Source organism: Antechinus flavipes, chromosome 1, assembly GCF_016432865.1.
Source record: "Antechinus flavipes isolate AdamAnt ecotype Samford, QLD, Australia chromosome 1, AdamAnt_v2, whole genome shotgun sequence".
NCBI classification, from domain to species: domain Eukaryota; kingdom Metazoa; phylum Chordata; class Mammalia; order Dasyuromorphia; family Dasyuridae; genus Antechinus; species Antechinus flavipes.
In genome coordinates, this window is record NC_067398.1 from 284,402,620 (window position 1) to 284,423,335 (window position 20,716).

Consider the following 20,716-nt stretch of genomic DNA (forward strand, 5'->3'; position numbering starts at 1 on the left):
TCGGTATTTGAACTGTTTTTTCCTGACTGCTTGTAAAATTTTTTCTTTAGTCTGGAAATTCTGAAGTTTGGCCACAATATTCCTTGGAGTCTTTATTTTAGGGTCTTTTTCAGAAGGTGTTCGATGAATTCTTTCAATGCCTATTTTCCCTTCTGGTTCTATTACTTCTGGGCAGTTCTCTTTGATGATTTCCTGTAAAATAGTATCTAGGCTCTTTTTTTCATCATAATTTTCGGGTAGTCCAATGATCCTCAGGTTATCTCTCCTAGATCTATTTTCCAGATCTGTTGTTTTTCCCAGTAAATATTTGACATTTTTTTCCAATCTTTCATTTTTTTGGTTTTGCTTGACTGATTCTTGATGTCTCAATGAATCAGTCATTTCTATTTGTTCAGTTCTAATTTTTAGTGAGTTATTTTCTTCATTAGCTTTTTTTACTTCTTTTTGTATATGTCCAATTGAGTTGTTTTGCATTATGGAATTTTTTTCCATTTCACTAATTTTTTTTTTAGTGAGTCATTTTCTTTTTCCAATTCGCAAACTCTGTTTTTTACCTTTTCCAATTCACATTTCAGGAAGTTGTTTTCTTTTTCCACTTTATCACATTTTTCTTTTAATGAGTTATGTGCCTTTTCTGTACTCTTTTGCATAGCTTCTCTTTCCTTTCCCCATTTTTCTTCTAGCTCTCTTTTAAGGTTTTGAATAGTCTCTTCTAGGAGAGCCTTTTGTATTGGAGATCAACAATCGTCTGGAGACTGTCTGCTATTAGTCTCTTCAGGGTTGAAAAGCTGTTCTCTTTCTGGGTAGAAAGTATCAATCGTTCTTTTGATTTTTTTTACTCATTTTGTTAAAGCCTGTAAGGTCTGCCTTCAGAGCCAGGAGGTTACCAGCTTCCTCTGCAGAGCAGTGAAAGGTATATGGACGGGTTAGCTGTCCTGTCGACCGGCTACGAAAGCAGCGAGGTACTGGAATGCTCTGGGAAAGAGTTCCCTACCAGAAAGTAACTCAGGCCTGCAGGGCTGGGCTGGGAAAGTGCCTTTCAAAGAACCTCAGCTGTGTGAGATAATGACTGCCCTGGGGCTAAACACTTAGCAGTGAGAGTTTCACTTCTCAAGCCAAACCCTGCCCTGGGGCTGTGGGTATTAGCAGCTGAGCAGTGAATGGATTTGCAGGGACAGGAAGTGTCTGCCCGGGGGAGCACAGTCTGCTGGGGAAGTTCTATTGCCCCAGGCCGAGCCCCCCACACTGCCGATTATAGCTGCCCAGGCTGTGCCCCACTGTTGTGCAGATTAGTAACTGCCCCCGCAAAAGCCCCGAACTGCCGGATGTGGCCACAGGCCTGCGGTAAAGTCTGCCTGAGTCACTTCCGGGTTTGAGGGGTTACAGCCAGATCTCATTAGGTTCTGGTGTTTTTTAGAGGACCCTCTGTTTTAGGCTTTAACTTCTCTGCCAGTTTACTGCTTTGTAATCAAGGTAGAGCAGTTAGCCTATAGCAGAGTGGTCCCTATATCTTCTCTAGCCACAGAGATCACCCCCGCCCCTGGTCTGCTCAGGAAGCTAGCCTCTCACTGCCTGTGCTAGTCTGTTCCTGGCCCCTCAAGACAAACTTTCCTGGCGAGCTTCCGGATCGGCTGGTAAGTTGTAGTGCTTCTTATTTTCATGAATTTAAGCAGTGAAGAGTTATTTTTGAGGCTGGATTAAATATTTGGTTATGAGGGTAATGAGAGGAGCTTAGAGAGTTGTGTGTGCCTGCTCCGCCATCTTGGCTCCCTGTACCTGTTTCAAGTGAGTCCCTTCAGAAACCCGCTAATCTGATTTGACTTCCTATTTCCTTTGGTGTTTTCATCTCCCTTCCTGAGATGTCAGGGAAGGCGTCATCACCTTTTAGGTGGGGTTCTCACCTCCTTGAGAAATCAGGGAGGTTATGACCACCCTATGTTCTAAAACAAAAGAAAGGGGAAGATGTTGGAATCTTTACAAACTGCTAACTCATTAGAGTTGATAGATTATTGATCTGATCTTACAAGAAGATGTTTGGGCCAGAAACTGAAACAAGGTACTAAGTAGAACTAATTAAGGCTTGTGTTCACACCTTTACTCATTGGAGTTCACAAGTATGGGAGTTTCACAAAGTAAACTTTGTAATTTTGTGAATTCACACCTCTCTTAAAGCTCTTAGGGCCAGAGAGCACTATGGGAGAAAACCCATAATCCCTCTCTCTCGTATCCCACAATTCCTCCCTCTTGTATAAAAGAAACAGACAGAAGCTCTCAGTCAGATTTCAGCAGAATTATGCCAGAAGCCCTCTCTCCAAGGCAAGAGAGAATATTTTCCACTTGCTGGCTGGTGCCAGAAGAAGAGTTTTCAGAGGAAGAAGCTATGAGACGAGAGTTCAGCAGAACAACCAGATTCATCTTCATCTCACACCACTGTGGTTGGTGGCTGGGCTCCTGCACTCCCCCCACTGAGACCAAGCTGGTCTGAAAGACTCACCAGAAAGCTAGCAGAGCCCCAAGTGAAGGAGACAAGAGGTTCATTCCATCTTTATGCTGGCTGGAGGCTGAAGAAAGCAGAGGCAGAGGCTGAAGGACAAAACCTTTGGATTTGGAGACATTCGGAGGGCTCTAACCTAACCGGGCTATATTAGAGACAATAAAAGATCTGAACTTTTATCACCTGGCTGAGTTTTGAGGTGATTATTACTTTCAACTGATACTAAAGCTGCCTCCAAGAAAACCTCCCCAAGAAACCTGCATCTCTTCACCCAGAGAGAACCTTCTTAAATTATTATTTATAAAGAAGAACAAGAACTCCAACAATTCATTATGTTCATTATTTTTTACAACGTAGTATCTTTCAATAGAGTTAGGTGCTACAGTTATTTAGTTATTCTCCCACTGGTAGACATCTACTTAATTTCCTGCCACAAAAAGTAGTGATATAAATGGCATTTTTTCTTTGTTAATTAGTTTATTATATTTTCAAAGACTTTAAGAAATGCTTGTTGATTGACACTTTGTTGTTGCACAGAATCTGGGATATCATCAGTCAATTAATAAACATTTATTAAATGCTTACTACATGCTGGCTCTGTGCTAAGCAGTGGGGATACATAAAAAATGGGGAAAATATAGCAGAGTTACGGAATGGTGAAGTCTTGCATTCAATTGGTCTAAATTTGATCGCTTTGGCACTTAATAGTGTGTGATTCTAGATAAGTCACTAGACATTTCAGAATTTCAGAGTTTTCATCTATAAAACATATACTCAGACTATCTACTTCATAGGATTGTGAGTAAAGTATTTTGAAATCCTTAAAGTACTATGGAATTATGGATTATTATTATTTATGGCAAATTCAGATGAAAATCTGAAGAACACACTGAATCTGAGTGAGAAAGAGCCAGAAAGCCAGCTAATTTGAAACCAAAATGACTTTCTCTCTGCTTTCAAATGTGGAAATGGATCAGAACCATTTCTTTGCAGCCTGCAAATTTTGAAAAATTTGAGTTATTTTTTTTCTTGAGCAAGTTTTTGACATTGTCAACTACCTCTTCCTCCTGAACATTCTCCCTTCAGCTTCTGTGGCACTGCTTTGTCTTGTCTCTTATTTGCCAGTTTTTGCTGAATCAGCATCCCTTTCCCACCCACTAAGACCCTGTCAATCATGGGCAGCCTCAGGCTCTGGTTCTTGAACCCACTTTTCTTCTATTTCCTCATTCTTTCCCTTGGCAATCTTATGAGTTCAGTTGTAATTTTATTCAGCTGACTCTAATATCTATATATTTAGTCCTTAAATGTGCAGTCAGTAAATAAACATGTATTAAGCATCTACCACATGCTAAATACTGGGGAAAAAAGACAAAACAGTTCCTATTTTCAAGCAACTCACAGTCAAATGGAGGAGACAACATGTAAGTAATTGCATACAAACAAGATGTTTGTAGGATATTTGGCTCACAATCAATACATGCAAGCTTAATCTTTTCTGTATTCCAGTCTTACGTTACCAATTATTTGCTAGTCATCTACCCCTAAATGACTTTTAAGGACATCAAAGTCACTCATGCTCTCAACTTCTGTCTCTTCCTGACTTTTCTTTCCTTTAACCTGTACAGTCAAATAGTTGTCAAGTGTTGTGTATGTATATCACATCTCTGGCATCTTTCCTCTTCTATTCATTCATACATCTTCCTTAGTTCATTCTCTCATTGCCTTCTATCAGTACTTTTGTAATAGCTTACTAACTGCTTTCCCTTCTTCTGACTTCTATACTTTCCAAGGTAACCAATAGCTGCCAAACTGATATTTTAAAAACAGATTGGACCATATCATTTCCCTATATCTTCAGTGGCTCCTTTGGCTTGAAGATAAAATACAAAATCTTCCATCTGGCATTTAAAACCATCCACAGTAAGTCATACACTTTCCTTTTTAGCCTTATTTAATATTATATGTTCTCTTTTCCAATCAAACTGGGCTGCTAGTTGTTTCCTGTACATGGCATTCTAATTCTTTCTTTTGTACCTTATTAGGTACTCTTTTTCCGCTCTCCACTCTCATATTTGAAATATAATTCTTTTTTACCTTTATCTATTAAAACCCCTAGTTTTCTTCAGAGCTTAGGCATTATTTCCTGCATGAATCTTTTCCTGGTTGCCCAGTTGTTAATTCCCTTTTCTATTCCCTTAAGCTTCTTGAAGGCAGGGAATATTTTAGTTTTTTTCTTTGGTCTCCAGTGCTTAGCATAATGCTGTGCATACAGTAGGTATTTAATGAATCCTTATTGAATTGAACTGAATCTAAGTAAGATTCAAGAAGAAATCTAAGAAAGAATACCTAGGAAGTTTATTTCCTTTGGAAAAGGTAGAGAGGAGATATTTCTGGGAGAGGGGTTATACAGAGATTGGTTATACAGGCCATTATACAGAGAAACAGTAAGCCTAATTGTGTTTTTGCTCTCTAGAGAACTATTCCAGAAACTACCTGAGCTAAATCAGTTCTGGGAGAGCCATAGCAGTTACCTTTTCTTGGATGGGTAGTGAGCATACCTTGTAAATTGTAAATCTGTATTACCCCCTCCAGTAGAGTCATGATATATGGACAGTTGTTAGCAGTTATGTGGCTTTCTATTTGTTATCTTCTGGTATCCTCGGTCCTACTGTTTTGCCACAGTCTCTTTGAACTTTTCTATCTCAGTTTCCCTGCACTAGTTTCCCTTATTGCCCTGACTGAGTTTCCCTGAATTGTTATACCTCAGTTTCCTTAACTGTTCTGCCTCAATCCCCTTAGTTGTAAACCACCTCCCTCTGGTCCATTAAGACTGAGGACCATTTGCCCTAAGGCTATAAATTGTCAACGTGAAACTCAAGACGAGGGGGAGATCAGACTTCTTGGCTCCTAACTCCTTCTGCCCTCAAGAATTTATGACATGATCCCCTCCAAAATATTCCAAAAGATAAGACTATCCCTGATACCTCATTGACATCTTTACTTCTGTTTATTCAAACATCCTGACTCTGCCTTTTAGTAAGAATTTATGGCCTCCCCCCATCCTGACAGAACCAAATGGTTCTGTAAAGAAGTTTCTCTCTTCTTTTCCTTTCTTTGTTTCAAAAAGATATATATTTTGGGGTTTTCTTTTCAAAGATATTGGAGCAGTTTGCCATTTCTTTCTCCAGCTCATTTTATAGTTGAGAGAACTGAGGCAAACAGAATTAAGTGGCTTGCTTATATAGTATCTGAGGCTAGATTTGAACTCAGGAAGCTGAGACTCCTTGCTTTCAAATTTTACATATGTCCAAACTGAAGTTCATTTGTTCTCCCTCCTAAGACTACCAACACTCCCAGTCTACAATGTGATGAGAACTGTGTTAAATACTGGAATAAAGAAAAAATTCAAAAGACATTTTTTGTTCTCACAAAGCTTACAATCTAATGGAGAATACAAAATACAAACAAATATATACAAAACAGACTATTTATAGGATAAATGGGAAATATTGAGAAATATTTCAAAATCAACAACTTGGATATGGAGGATGAAAAAGTGAGGAGTCCAGGATGACTCTTAGATTGTGAGCTTGAGGGTTTCGAAGAATGGTATTGTCCTCTAAAGTAACAGGAAAGGTAGGAGGTGAGGAAGAGTCTGGTGGAAAGATATTAAATTCCATTTTGGACATATTAAGTTTAAGATATCTCCTGGACATATAAATTAATTTAGGTAAAGTTGTCATTTTTTTTATATTGACCCTGCCTACCCATGAAGTTAATATTTTCTCCAATAATTTACAACTTATTTTATTTGCATAGTTTTTTATACTTTTGTTTATATAATTTTTGGGATTGTTTTGGTAGGTTTATTCCCAGGTATTTTATATTGCCTAGTTATTTAAAATCAATCTCTAATTATTTCTTCTTGCAGAGTTTTGTTTGAATGCTTAAATGCAGTTGAAGATGTGAGAATGGTGGTCAGCAGAGAGACTGGGGGAGGACAGGTTGATTTGAGAATCATCACCATAGAGATATTATTTAAGTACTTTTTTTTTCAACTCTGACTTTTAGCATTCCTGGCTTCTTTTAAGGTTCACCTTAGTACCATCTTTTCTGTGAAACCTTTTCTGATTGTTCTTGTTGCTATATTCCACCCCATAAGTTTATATATACTCTGTATATGCTGTACAGGAGAATGTAAGCATCTGATAAACAATGACTGTTTCGTTTTTTTTTTTTTTTTTTTCTTTGTATCCTTGGGGTCTAGAATAATGCTTTTCTCATAGGAATAGGGACTGTTAGTATCCCCTATGATTTCACTGGTATAGAGAATTCTTGGATGAATAAACTTCTTCTACTAATATAATGAGATACTTTCTCTGAACGTTTTAGTTTTAGATGGCTAGTTACAACATTAAGAAGTTAAGAGACTTGTTGAAGGTCACACAGTTACTATGTGTTAGAAGGGGGTTTTGAATCCAGATCTTCCTGATTTTGAGGCCAGCTTTTAATCTATTATGACTCATTGTCCCTTCATGCATATAGTAGACACTAAATAACTAAAAAGCAAACTGAGGCACAATTAACTTATTTTATTATTATTACTGTCTGGTCAGCCTTTTTCAAGTTGTAGAGAGAAGTGGGAGGGGTTCAGAGGTAGAAGGGGCAGCAATCCAGAAATCATAGTCTCGAATGATTATTTTAAGTGTGACTTATTGAACCAGGGATGCCTGTAGGATAAACCAACACAGGTTTCCAAGAAACACTATATTTATTACACATTCTCTCTCTCTATTTTTCTGTATCTATATATGTATATCTCTCTGTTATATATGTGTATATATACAAATATGTATTGTGCATATGTGCATGTATTTGTATCACCTATTTCCTTTGAATCCTCTAACCTTGGACATAATTAACTCTGTAAGTGAAGTTTTGAGAATCCAGCTGTAATAACTGAAAGCCTTCCAGTTGTTACTTGTTAGAGATGTTATAGGGAAGATCTCTGTTTCAATGGATTGCTCTAGAGATGACTTCTGAGGATTCTTCCCACTCTGAGATTCTGTGACTACTCAGCTACTTAAGGGTTAGGCAGAATTGACTGACCTAGCATTTCTATCAAAATTGATATGCATGAGTGCTACTGTTGGGCTTATACCCCAAAGAGATACTAAAGAAGGGAAAGGGACCTATATGTGCCAAAATGTTTGTGGCAGCCCTTTTTGTAGTGGCTAGAAACTGGACAATGAATGGATGCCCATCAATTGGAGAATGGTTGGGTAAATTGTGGTATATAAATGTTATGGAATATTATTGTTCTGTAAGAAATGACCAGCAGGATGAATACAGAGAGGCTTGGAGAGACTTACATGAACTGATGCTGAGTGAAATAAGCAGAACCAGGAGATCATATACTTCAACAACGATACTGTATGAGAATGTATTCTGATGGAAGTGGATTTCTTCAACAAAGAAAAGATCTAACTCAGTTTCAATTGATCAATGATGGACAGAAGCAGTGACACCCAGAAAATGAATATTGGGAAATGAATGTAAACTGTTTGCATTTTTGTTTTTCTTCCTGGGTTATTTTTACCTTCTGAATGCAATTCTCCCTGTGTAACAAGAGGATTGTTCAGTTCTGCACACATATATTGTATCTAGGATATACTGTGACATATTTAACATGTATAGGACTGCTTGCCATCTGGGGGAGAGGGTGTAGGGAGGGAGGGGAAAAGTCGGAACAGAAGTGAATGCAACACATATATTGTATCTATATTGTGACATATTTAACATGTATAGGACTGCTTGCCATCTGGGGAAGGGGGTGGAGGGAGGGAGGGGAAAAATTGGAACAGAAATGCAAGGGATAATGTTGTAAAAAATTACCCTGGCATGGGTTCTGTCAATAAAAAGTTATTAAAAAAAAAAAGAAGAAGAAGAAGAAGTGAATGCAAGGGATAATGTTGTAAAAAAATTATCCAGGCATGGGTTCTGTCAATAAAAAGTTATAATTATTTAAAAAATTGATAGGCATGTATAGTCCATAATATATAACTCATATACAGATTTCATTTCACTAGCAGAAAGAGTGCTGGATTTGGGGTCAGGAGGACCTGGGTTATAATCCTTTCTCTAATACTTACCTAAAATCTCTGAGCTTCAGTTCGTCATCCATAGGATGGATATAATAATAGCAGCTTTCTGGGGTAGCTAGGTGGTGCAATGGGGAGAGTACCAGGCCTGGAGTCAGGAGGATCTGAGTTCAAATGAGACCTCAGACACTTGACACTTAATAGCTGAGTGATCCTTGGCAAGTCCCTTATCCTCTAATGCCTCACCAATACATACAAACATAATATGTGTATATATATTAATGTATATATGAATATATATATATATACAAATATACATATATAAATATTCTGATTAAAAAAATAACAGTTCCCTTACTAGATTGTAGTGACAAACAGAAAAAGATAATGCCATACAAATGTTAGCTGTCATAATTATTATAATGAGTTGCTGACAACTGTATTAAATGGACATACTCAAACAGGAACAGGATGGATAATAGGAGATGGCAAGAATAGAGAACAGTTCTCACTTAGGACTTCCCACGGGACAGATGGAGGATTCCAGCGATGGGCAAAGAACTTTCTGCCTCATCCATGTAAGTCCAAGAAGAGAAATACTTTGTATGTGAATGATTAAGTCTCATCAGCAGGCCTTTATGTCACTGGTCACTGATGTCAGGCAAGACTGAGATGACTGATAAGCCTCTGTTCCTTTATTTAGGTTATAAGCAAGTTCTGCCTGGAGTTTTATGGCTTTGCTGATTCTTAGTTTGGGAGAAACCTGGATGGTGCAACGAATTGTTGCCATCATCTCTATCAGGAACAGCTTGACTCATCTTTTAATTCAGGATCTGAACATTTCTGCACCAGAGCATTTGTATAGTAGCTGTGGGGGTGGAGAGAAGAGCTCTGGTTGTTCACAGATAAGCAGCTCATCCAGCTGTCAGTGACATTTATTTTACAGACAAAAAGTTTGAAAATGAATGATCTGCCAGTATTCAGAGAATCCTAGAATGACAGGCTTGGAAGAATCTTTCAAGATAATGTGTTTGACCAACCTGTTTTTACTGAAACAAAAAATTTTGGATATTTTAAAAGGTTATCAACAAACATTTATTAAACATTTACTATGCTGTTTTTATATTGATACTATGTTTGGTTTTAGGGATATAAAGGCAAAAATGAAGCAACTTAATAATGGCATAGTGAGAAAAACATTAGTTCTGAAATCCAAAGACCTGCCTTCAGATCCCAGCTCTGATGCAAAGTTCCTGAACCTTAGTAAGCACTATGGTTATTATTCTCTGTATAATAAACACTCAAGGCCTCACTTTTCTCATCTATATAATGAGGGGGTTGTAGTAGATAGACTTTGAAGTGACTTCTAGCTCTGGTTCTGTGACTCATTGAGGGAATATAACCTGTATACAGATTAATGAACACTAAAGCTCTATTTATTATTTTTTTCCAGACCCAAGATTTCATAGATGTAGAGAATATAGGCCTAAGCATGAGAAAACTCCATATGTGAATACAGATTAGAATCAACTATGCAATCTTCAGTCTTAGAGAGCTGACTGGGGAACTGATAGACTAAGTGATTTGCCCAGAAACATGTAACCAGTAAAGAGTTTGATGGAATCATGTGGACTATGGTATCATAGAAGTATTTGAGTTCTATAACCATCGTCTGATTATAATTTTAGATGACTGTAACACCCCTGTCCAAGAAGGTTGGGTGGTTTCTTGAAAGACAGCTGAATGACCCAACATACATATAAGGGCAAATGTTTCCTTATTGGCTGAATGACCTCTGAAACTTCATACATGAAAGACAGTTGGGAGAGAATGTCAGAGATATCTGGATAGGTATTTCTTCATTTGTGTCTGAATCTTCATGATGCCATTTGAAATTTTCTTGGCAGAGATATTAGAGTGTTTTGCCATTTCCTTCATTTCCTTTTGATTTTATGATAATTTTATGAATGAGGAAACTGAAGCAAATGGGATTAAGTGATTTGCTTAGGGTTACATAACTAGTAAGTGTCAGAGGTTGGATTTGAACATATGAAAAAAGAATCAGGAATCAGGCTCTATTTACTGCACCACCACTATCCTTAAATAGATAGTCAAGAATCAAATTTTCTAGGGTTCTTAAATGCTAATGAATGACTTTGTACTTTATTCTATAGTCAACAGGGAAATACTGAAAGTTCTTGTAGAGGAGATCAAACCTATGTTTAAGAAAGATAGTATAGTGGATAGAATACTAGCCCCAGAGTGAGGAGATCCTGAGTTCAAATCCATATTCAGACACTTTAACACTTCCTAGCTGTGTGACCCTGGATAAGTCACTTAATTCCAATTGCCTAAAAGAAAAAAAAAAAAAAGAAAGATTATTGTGGCAGATGCATTGGGGAAGGACATAGAATGCTATGTCAATTGAAATGTTACTAAAATAATTCAGGGAGGGTAATAAAGACCTGAACTAGAATGGTGACCATCTTAGTAGAGAAAAGAAAGGGATTTGAGAGATGTTATATTATAAAATCAACAAGACTTGGTAATTGATTAAGAATGAGGAACAAGAAAGCATTTATTAAATACCTAAATATATACCAAGCACTGAGCTAAGGATTTTACAACTATTATCTCATTTGGTCTTCACCACAACCCTGGAAAGTAGGTGCTATTATTATTCCCATTTTACATTTGAGGAAACTAAAGCAGAGAGAGTATCTGAGATTGGATTGGAATTTAGCTCTTCCTTATTCTAGGCCTAGATCTGTAGCTATTGCACTACTAACTGATAAAGGAGAATGTAGAGTCAGTGATGACTCTGGTTATAAATTGGAGTGAGTAGGAGAATTATAAAATCATATAATTAGAGCTTAAAGCCATTTTGGAGGTTAATTTCATTTTACAAAAGAAGAAGCAAGGGTCCAGAAAAGTAAATGGTTCGTTTGAGGTCATATGGTGAGGAAGATTTGAAACTAGCTTCTTTAATTCTAAATTCAGGGCTATTTCTGTTTCATGAGAATGGTCTGGACAGGCAGTATCAGTCATTGGAATTAAATGAAAAATAAATGACATAGGAATTATCTGGTTTTCTTCTGTGTAGGGAAGGGAGTAAAGAAGAAAGGAGGTGGGACCAGTTCTAAGATATCCTTGGCATAGGGAACTCCTAATGATGGAACTGTCCTTCAACAATGCAGATGGATACCTCTTCTGCATTTTGGAGGTTAGAGAGTTTCCTGGTTTTCCAAAATTTCCAAAAAAGTGTGTGTGCAAGGGCTACACACTTGTTATGTGTCAAAAACAAAATACCCAGGATTTCTTATATTTGAAACTATCTCTCTAACCACCATGATATGCTTTCTCTCTTTCTACTATGATATATGTGTGGGGTACAGAGGCCCTAACTCAAATTGACTACACAGAGACCTCTCAAAATGAAGGTAGAAAGTTTTTATTAGAATCTCCTGAGAAGTGGGAAGTCCCACTCCTGGAAGTCCAGAATGAGGAGAGCCAAAATACAGAAAGGAGAGTGTGATTTTAAAAAAAACGAGCACTGCCCAACCCCTTCCAAGAAACTCCCCTATGGAAAGCTTTTAGTCTAGATTGGTTCTTGTGATTACTTTTCCCTTATTTGGAGGGTGGGGAGATAATGGATGAGATAACTACATAAAAAAGTTAACTTTCTTCAAGATCACATGATTTCTAAGAAAGCAAAACTGAGGCCTAAGGCTTCTCTTACTTTAGCAGAAAGTTTCTGAGAAATCACATTGTTTGCCCCACACGATATAGAACAAAATATTCCTAGACTGGCTATTGTCATTGTGTAAATTGTGTCAGTTGCAATGCTCTTAAAATCAGATATAAATGACAAAGGATAAAAAGGCAAAACCAGAGTAGATCTTTGATGTGCCTTTCTTCAAAGGAGAGACAAGCATGGTACAGAAACATTGACCTCCAGGATCCTTGAGCTAAACTGACAGATTTCCTTTTGCAAGGCCCACTGCATTGATCTGTTGCTCTGAGAAGGAAAATCTTCAACATATAAAAAGCCCTGGAAAGAACACTTACAGAAGACTTAGATTCAAATCTTGACTTTCAATGCTTGCTTACTACTTTCCAGGTCTCTATTAAATTGTAAGCTCTTTGAAGATTGTCCTTTGCCCTTTTTTTTTTAAATATCTCTAAGCTCTTGGCACAATGCCTGGCACAAAACAGGTGCCTAATAGATGTTTAATGAATTGGATTTTCCTCATCTCAGGAGTCAGACTAGATGACTTCTGAGGTTCCTCCTAGCTTTGGACCTTCAACCCTATATTTTTATATTTGTTTTTATTATTGTTTGAAAATACTCATGACAGGATCTACACTAAACAGCTAGTCAATAAAGCAGCATTTATTAAGTGGTCACTGTGTGCTAGCTAGAAAAACAAGGCAAGTGTTTTTGATTCTGACTGTATCTTGAGGGTGTCAGCTCAGTACCTACTTTGATAAATTTCAGAGGGAAACACTAATTTTCTAAATTTTGAGAGGGTGCGGATAATTGATAACATAGACTAATTGTATTCTTTAAATGACTTAAAAAAGTAAAAGTTTTAAAGATCTTTATTTCAGAGAAGACTAAGTATGGGATAGACTCTGAACCAGTCTCTGGACTTATTTCCAAACAAGCCAAAGACAGCCTGAGATGTTCTTTACTGTTTTGATTCTCTAGCTGCCTTGGATTTCTGCCCTCCAGCTCAGCAAACTTTAATCAAGCTCAGCTCACATGGCAATAACATTAACCTGTGACTGCAACAGTCCTCCCACAGTGTGCAAAATACTCTTTTGGGATTATTTAGTACCTGTTAAAGTTTCTATAAAACTTCTCACGGTTGGAAAGATTTGAGCTGAGAGGGAGCTAAGGGTGGGAGTGCCTTCCTTGGTTATTGTAACATTTAGGGCCATGCTCCTAAGGCTTTTCCTTATAAGACTACCTTTGGAGGTCAAAAATCCTCAGAACTTTTGCACCTTCATGGTCATGGTTGCTAGAAATCTTGGGCTCCCTCTTAGATTAGACTCTAGTGATATTTTCAATCAGTAAGCCTTTCTTGATCCTCAAACTACGCTGGATTCACTCTGCATACATTATGTATAAATTCAAGTATGTTAATAATTTGTATCCAAATAGAATGAAAATTCTTTATTAGCAGGGATTGTTTCAGTTTATACTTTTAAAAATTTTATCCTTAGTTCCACAATATAATAAGTACTTAATGAATGTGTGTTAATAAATGATGAGTTTTTTTCTAAGAAAAATTCTAGAATTTTTTCTAATTGTGGCTTATATTTTCAGTTTAAAAGCTGAAATTTTTACTTTTGTACAATATTTCACATTTGTTATCTTAAGCAATCTTTTGAGTGTAGTGTCCTCTATAGTGCTCCACATTGGGCACCAAAATGTAGTGTCCTTCTGGATGTCCTTGTTTGAGCGCCAAAATATAGTGTGCTTTCTAGAACCCCCAAATTGGGGTGCCAAAAATATACTGTCTAGACTAGCTCTTGGGAGGATCTCGGGACCAGTCTTGGTCTTAGTGGAGGAGTGAAGTAGGCAGGAGAGGCACCAGGATGGTCAAACATGGAGAGTCTTCATTTCCAGTCCTCTCAGCCCTTAAATATCTCAGTATGATTACAGCATTACAGCACACTAAGCATGTGCCAACTAGAGAACCATTAGATCATTACATAATCACATCACACTGAGCATCTGAATAAAATATACACTGAATAAAATATAAACTTATTGTCTCACATAAAACTGTCCACATCTGATTGCAACTTAAACTTCATTAGCCTTATTTTACACTACTACTCATTCATATATTCACTGTAAACCATATTCACTGTAAACCTTATTGCCCATTCTCAATTTGCCATTGCTCACATATATGGTTCTGCTTTATGTGAAATAGACATTCCTTCTTATTACCTGCCTCTTCAATCCCAATCAATCTCAATCTGCTGAATTTCCTTTCTTGAGATGGCATATTATACTGGATAAAGCCCTGAACCCAGGTGTCATTAATGATGGGATTTAGACACATACAAATCATTTAATTTCTTTGAATCTCTATTTTCTCATTACATGTAGCACTTCTTGTTCTATGTTCAAAAATTCTGAAATCTCCTTATCCAACCTTTTCATTTCTCCTATTTTCTTTATAAAAACCCTATTTTTGGTCTACACTGTGACCTCTAATCCCCTAAATTCTCTCCTACTCCATCTCCTCTGCACTAGCCACCTTCGCCTTTTCTCCTTATTTTGATCTGTTGGTGAACCAATTCTATTTTACATTATCATTCTCTCCTGAATCCCTAACCTTCTTATCATATATCCGATTATACCAGCCATTGTCTCATTCCCACCATTGTCAACTTTACTTCTATCCACATGCTGCTGAATGGAATTGGATAAAATCATGCAATTGTTCTGAATAGGTCCACTACAAATTACTGGGCCCTCATGGATCCTAAGCAGTTACCTCTTTGATTAACTCACTGTCCTGTTAGAATACATGGGAGAGCTGTTGGAGTACATGGGAGCTACCTGACAGTGGCTGCTTAGAGATCCAATCTAGAATGGATCTCCTCTTGTGAGAGGATGATACAAGGAGACTGGGAGGCAATTGCTGTTCTCTGACTGAGAGACTGTTGTATTGTCTGACCTCTCTTCTCTCTGCCCTCAATTTATCTCATTTCCAGTCTACAACACCTGTATCAGCAAAGGCTGCCTTGCAACTCCTTCAAATGTTATGACCCACAGCTCTGGAGGCTCTTGGAGAATTGACCTGTCCCTTAACAATTCCTCGTTTTTTTTTTTTTTTTTTTGTTTTTTGCTGTTATTTTCCCCCTGCAGCTTGGTCTGCACACTGAAGAATGCAAGCAGCACTATCACTTCTGGATGGTTGGAGCAGGTGTTGATCAAGGCAAACTTTCAAATAGATTAGAGGATTGTAGTCAAAAAAGGCATTTAAGTTTCTCATCAGTCTCCTGACTTGGCCCTTTAATGTGTTGGCCCATTTAATTACCCTGACTAATAAAGTCTTACCCGGCTCTTCTTCTTTAACTCTGGAAGGATCCTTCTCACGTACAGCTCTGGTTCTTCTTGTAATTCTTCTTATCTTCTGTCCCATGTTCAGGCGCCATAATGTAGTGTTCTGTTTGGTTTTCTGGCAGTCTCTGGGACAGCCTTCTTTTTGGGTTTGTAATTATTAATCACCACAAGAATAGCCAGGTGTATTTCTCCTTGCCTGGGGCTCGGCTAGCTTCCTGGGGGCTTTCAGACAGGATTTGGTCTCAGTGGAGGAAATGCAGTGCAGGAGGATAGGCCAGTCACCTTGGTGATGTGAGATGAAATGAATCTGTCTCTGAGTCCCTCCCTGGCTGAGTTTGTTCCAGCTTATATGCTCTATTCTAATTACTTTATCATAGGTGTGAATCTTGTGGAACTATATTAAGTACTAAGTACACGTACTGAACTAGAGAACTATTAATCACCGTGCTAAATTAGATAACCATTGTCTTATCAATTCCACATAGCACCTTGTAAGAATCCTTGTTTCAAGTACAAGAGTTCTGGCCCATAACACTATCCTACTCTCCATAATGACTCTTCTAAACCTTTTCTTCCCTCATCAAACCTCCTGTACTTTCTCAACTGACATCTTTGCCTCATATTTTACAGAAAAAATTTTAGGCCCTTTGCTGTGAACTACCTTTTCTCCCCTCTTCCTCATTTTTCTCTTTGACTCCTATTTTACATGACAAAGTGGCTTGTTACCAAAGCTAACCCCTCTACTGATTCAAGAGATCCCATTCCCTGTGGTTTCCTCTAATACACTGCCCCCGCTGTCATGCCCACTCTTTTACTTATTTTCAATTCTTCTTTACTGGCTCATTTCCTACTGCCTACAAACATCCCCATCTCTCTGCAATCCTAAAAAAAAAAAAATTCAGCAGTTCTTTTTTGATCTTTTCAACTTTGTTAGGTATCATCCTATATCTCTTTTGCCCTTTTTAGTTAAACCCCTCATATACCAAAGCACCTCCACTTTCTTCTCTTCTTAACTGTACAGTCTGGATTCTAGCTTTATCATTTCATGGTAACTACTTTCTTTAAAGTTATCAATCATCTTTTAATTGCCAAGTCCAATGGCCTTTTCTCATTCTGAATTCTCCTTCACTTTTGATATTCTATATGGCTTTACTTCTGTTTAAGGTGTTGGGACACCATTCTCCTAGTTTTTTTTCCTATCTGACCATCCTTTCTGTCTCTTGCTGGATTCTTTTACATAGAAGGTATGAACCTTCTAGCCCTAATTGTTTCTTAGGCTTATGTCCTGGACCTCTTCTTTTTCTATGCTAATTCACTTGGTGATCTTGATGAGGTTTAGGTTTGAGGGTTCTCTTTTGTCAGGGAACTAAATGATGAGGTCTAGATTTAGGGAACCAAAATGAGATTAGGGTTTCTGGTGGTTAGGGAATTAAATGATAAGGTCTAGTGGTATGTTTGGGGTTCAGGGAACCAAATGGAGAGGTATGGCTCCCCTATACCCCCTTGGGATTCAGCACAAGGTAGGGAGTTTTGGGGAACCTCCTTTCTGGAGGCACAGAGATTCTCTGTAAAGGAATTTACAAACCCGAAAAGGTTAGACTGATAAAAGAAGTTTATTATTGGCATTGGGAAGTCAGCCTTTACTATGTAAGAATAGAAAGGCTGAATTCTTCAGTGGAGGAGTTCTGGCAGAAAAGTAAAGTTTAGAGAAATTCTGACAGAGAAGCATAAAGCCTCATTAGGCAAATGGGTAAAGATAAAGAGAGAGAGAGTAGCACTGGAATATTATTCCAGTGGGTGGAAGTTTCCTAGCATAGCATAGCATAGCATGGCATAGTATGGCATATTAGAACCTCTGCAAAGAAATGAGTTTTTAATTGACGGTTTTATAAGGAAGTCTTTGGCTATATTCCAAGCCTGCTCCATGAGGACTGGGCTAGTGGGTGGAGTTCAAATTGGCTCTTTTTATCTATAAGCTGGATTTCAGCTTGAGCTGGAATTTGAATAGAATTGAATGAGTCTCTTTTGAGTTGGAATTCTTTATCTGTTTGTCCTTAGACGGGGTCCCCCAGACACAGGGTTCAAGGAGAATCTCTCCTTCTAGGAGTTTTAGAGTTTTGGGGTCCCTTCTTCAATCTCATTAGCTCCCATGGATTTAATTACTGCATGATTCTCAAATCTACCTTTTTTACTTCAGTCTCTGCCACTTACTGCCAATCTTGAATCTTCATTTGCCTTTCAGACATTTTAAACTTCATATGTCCAAAATATTTCTTCCCACTCCATCTTTTTAGACTATTAAGAGCAACACTATCCTCCCAGTCTTTTGAGTTTGCAATCTAGATATCATCTTAGACTTCTTACTATCTCACACACTCCATATCCAATCTGTTACCAAGGGCTATTGATTTCAATTTTGCTACATTTCTTTGATCTACCTCCCTCAGAGGAGAAACTCTCACATTGCCACCATTATAGTGTGGGCCCACATTATTGTCAATAGGTGGGTTTGTTTGCTTCAAGTCTCTCCACACTCTAAACTCTTCTCCATTCAATCACTAAAATGATTTTCCTAAAGAGCAAGTCTGATTATGTTACATTTATTCCCTCCCTCAATAAACTCCAGTGGCTTTCTATTGTCTCCAGATTCAAACACAAAATGCTTTTTTTTTGTCTTTTAATGCTCTTATAACCTAGCCAATTTCTACCTTTCCAGTCTTCTTAGATCTTATTCCTTGACACTTGTTCTTTAGTTCAGGAGCACTGGCTCCTCCTGTTCCAGGAACACTCATCTTTTGGAACTGGCCATTTTCTTATGTTGTCCCCTATATGCTTTTCTTTCTCTACTCTCACTACTGAATTTCCTGGCTCCTTTAAGTCCAACTTTCTATCTTCTACAGGAAGGTTAATTATTTCCTTTTTTGATTTGAATATATTTATCTGCATATTCTTTTCCCCATTAAACTGTAAGGTCCTTGAGGTCAGGGACTGGTTTTCTACTATTTTTGTTTTCCCAGTGCTGGCACACAATTTGCCACAGTAGCTGGCAAATTGTAGATATTTAATAAATGCTTATCAATTGGATCATATTGTCCATCTTCTCTGGAAGCATCTTGTATGTACATGCTTGTCTATATGTTTTTCATTCCTCTAGAATTCAAAACCCTTGAGGATAGAGATTTTTTCTTAATCCTCAATTTAGCATAGTTCATGGAATGTATTGTATTTAATAAACATTTATTGAGAGATTACCTTATAGGATTGTTATAAAAATCAAATGAGATAATAGAAAATAGAAAAATGCTTTGCAAACGCTTGCACACACAGTGTGTATACATGCTATTATTAGTCTGGTCCAACTTGAAAGTTAAGAGTAGAATGAGAGTTGGCTTCACTGAGGAAGCCTGGATCCTACCTGTAAAACATACTTGCTAGAGTTCCTATTAACTATTATTTAATATTAATTAAATAAATGATTAATTAAGGTTAAGACCTAGTGGCTTAAAAAACTGTTTTAAGACTATGTTACTGAACTAGTAAGGATCTGCATAGGCAGCTATGTGCCACAGTGAATAGAATGTCAAAACTGGAGTCAGGAAAATTCATCTTTGTGAATTCAAATCTGTCCTCAATTACTAATTGCGTGACAAGTCATTTAACTGTGGGCAATCACTTACCTGTTTGCTTCAGTTTATCATCTGTAAAATGAGCTGGAGAAAGAAATGGCAAACCATTCCAGTATCTTTGCCAAGAAGACCAATATCTTCATATCAGACATGATTGATAATGATAGGACAATAATAACCAGAATTCACTGCATTGGTTAGAATTTTTGATATAAGGGGTTTAATCTGCCATTGAAATTACAGATTTGGTAGGAAAAAAAAGTCTAATTTAGGTGCTGAACTTTCCAGATAAAAGTGCCCTCTTCAGATTTCTCATTGTACTTTATCTTTCTACTGATCTCACTTTCCTTTTATCATAGTTATTTGTGGACATGTTATTTCTCTCATTTTAGACTGTACATTTCTTGAGGGAAGATTCTGTAACACTTCTATCTTTTGTATCCATTGGGCCGTATACATAGTATACTCTTTTTTAAATTTTTTATTTAAATTTTATTTTATTTAATAATAACTTTGTATTGACAGAATCCATGCCAGGGTAATTTTTTACAACATTATCCCTTGCACTTGTTTATGATTCGTTTTTTCCCCTCCCTCCTTCCACCCCCCCCCCCAAGATGGCAAGCAGTCCTATATATGTTAAGTATGTTGCAGTATATCCTAGATATAATACATATTTGCAGAACCGAACAGTTCTCCTGTTGCACAGGGAGAATTGGATTCAGAAGGTAAAAATAACTCGGGAAGAAAATCAAAAATGCAAATAGTTCACATTCGTTTCCCAGTGTTCCTTCTCTGGGTGTCGCTGTCTCTATCCATCATTTATCCATTGAAACTCAGTTAGGTCTCTTTGTCATAGAAATCCACTTCCATCAGAATACATCCATAGTATACTCTTAATAAATGTTTGGTGGACTGAAGTGACTTCTATTTGGACCCAATAGGATTGATTAAAGCTTGATTTTTACTTAACAGAAAAGTCTTATGTAAATGAAAGAGTACTTATTGCATTTGGAGGCAAGGAGTTTGAGTTCAAAATTTTTTTCATGAATGGAAGGGTGATGATTGGTATATATCATAAAGCCCCAGCAGGGAAGGGCAAATAATGAAATGATTATGAACAACCTTCTACAGCTAGATGGTGTGATAATGTCAGATGTAAGCATTTCTGCTGCTTTTAAATGAAACACGGGTACAAGAATGAAAGTATTCAAGATATAGAAGGAATGTCTTTGTATATCAGTATCTCCTCTGGCCCTATTGTCAGCTCTGAGTTGGCTTTTGCATAAATAGAGGAAGGCAAAATATGATATTGTGAAGAATGAAGAATTTTGGCAAGAGAAAAAAGGTCTGATTTTCCAGGAAATCTGGTGGGCACATTTATGTAAAATAGCATTCAAATGTG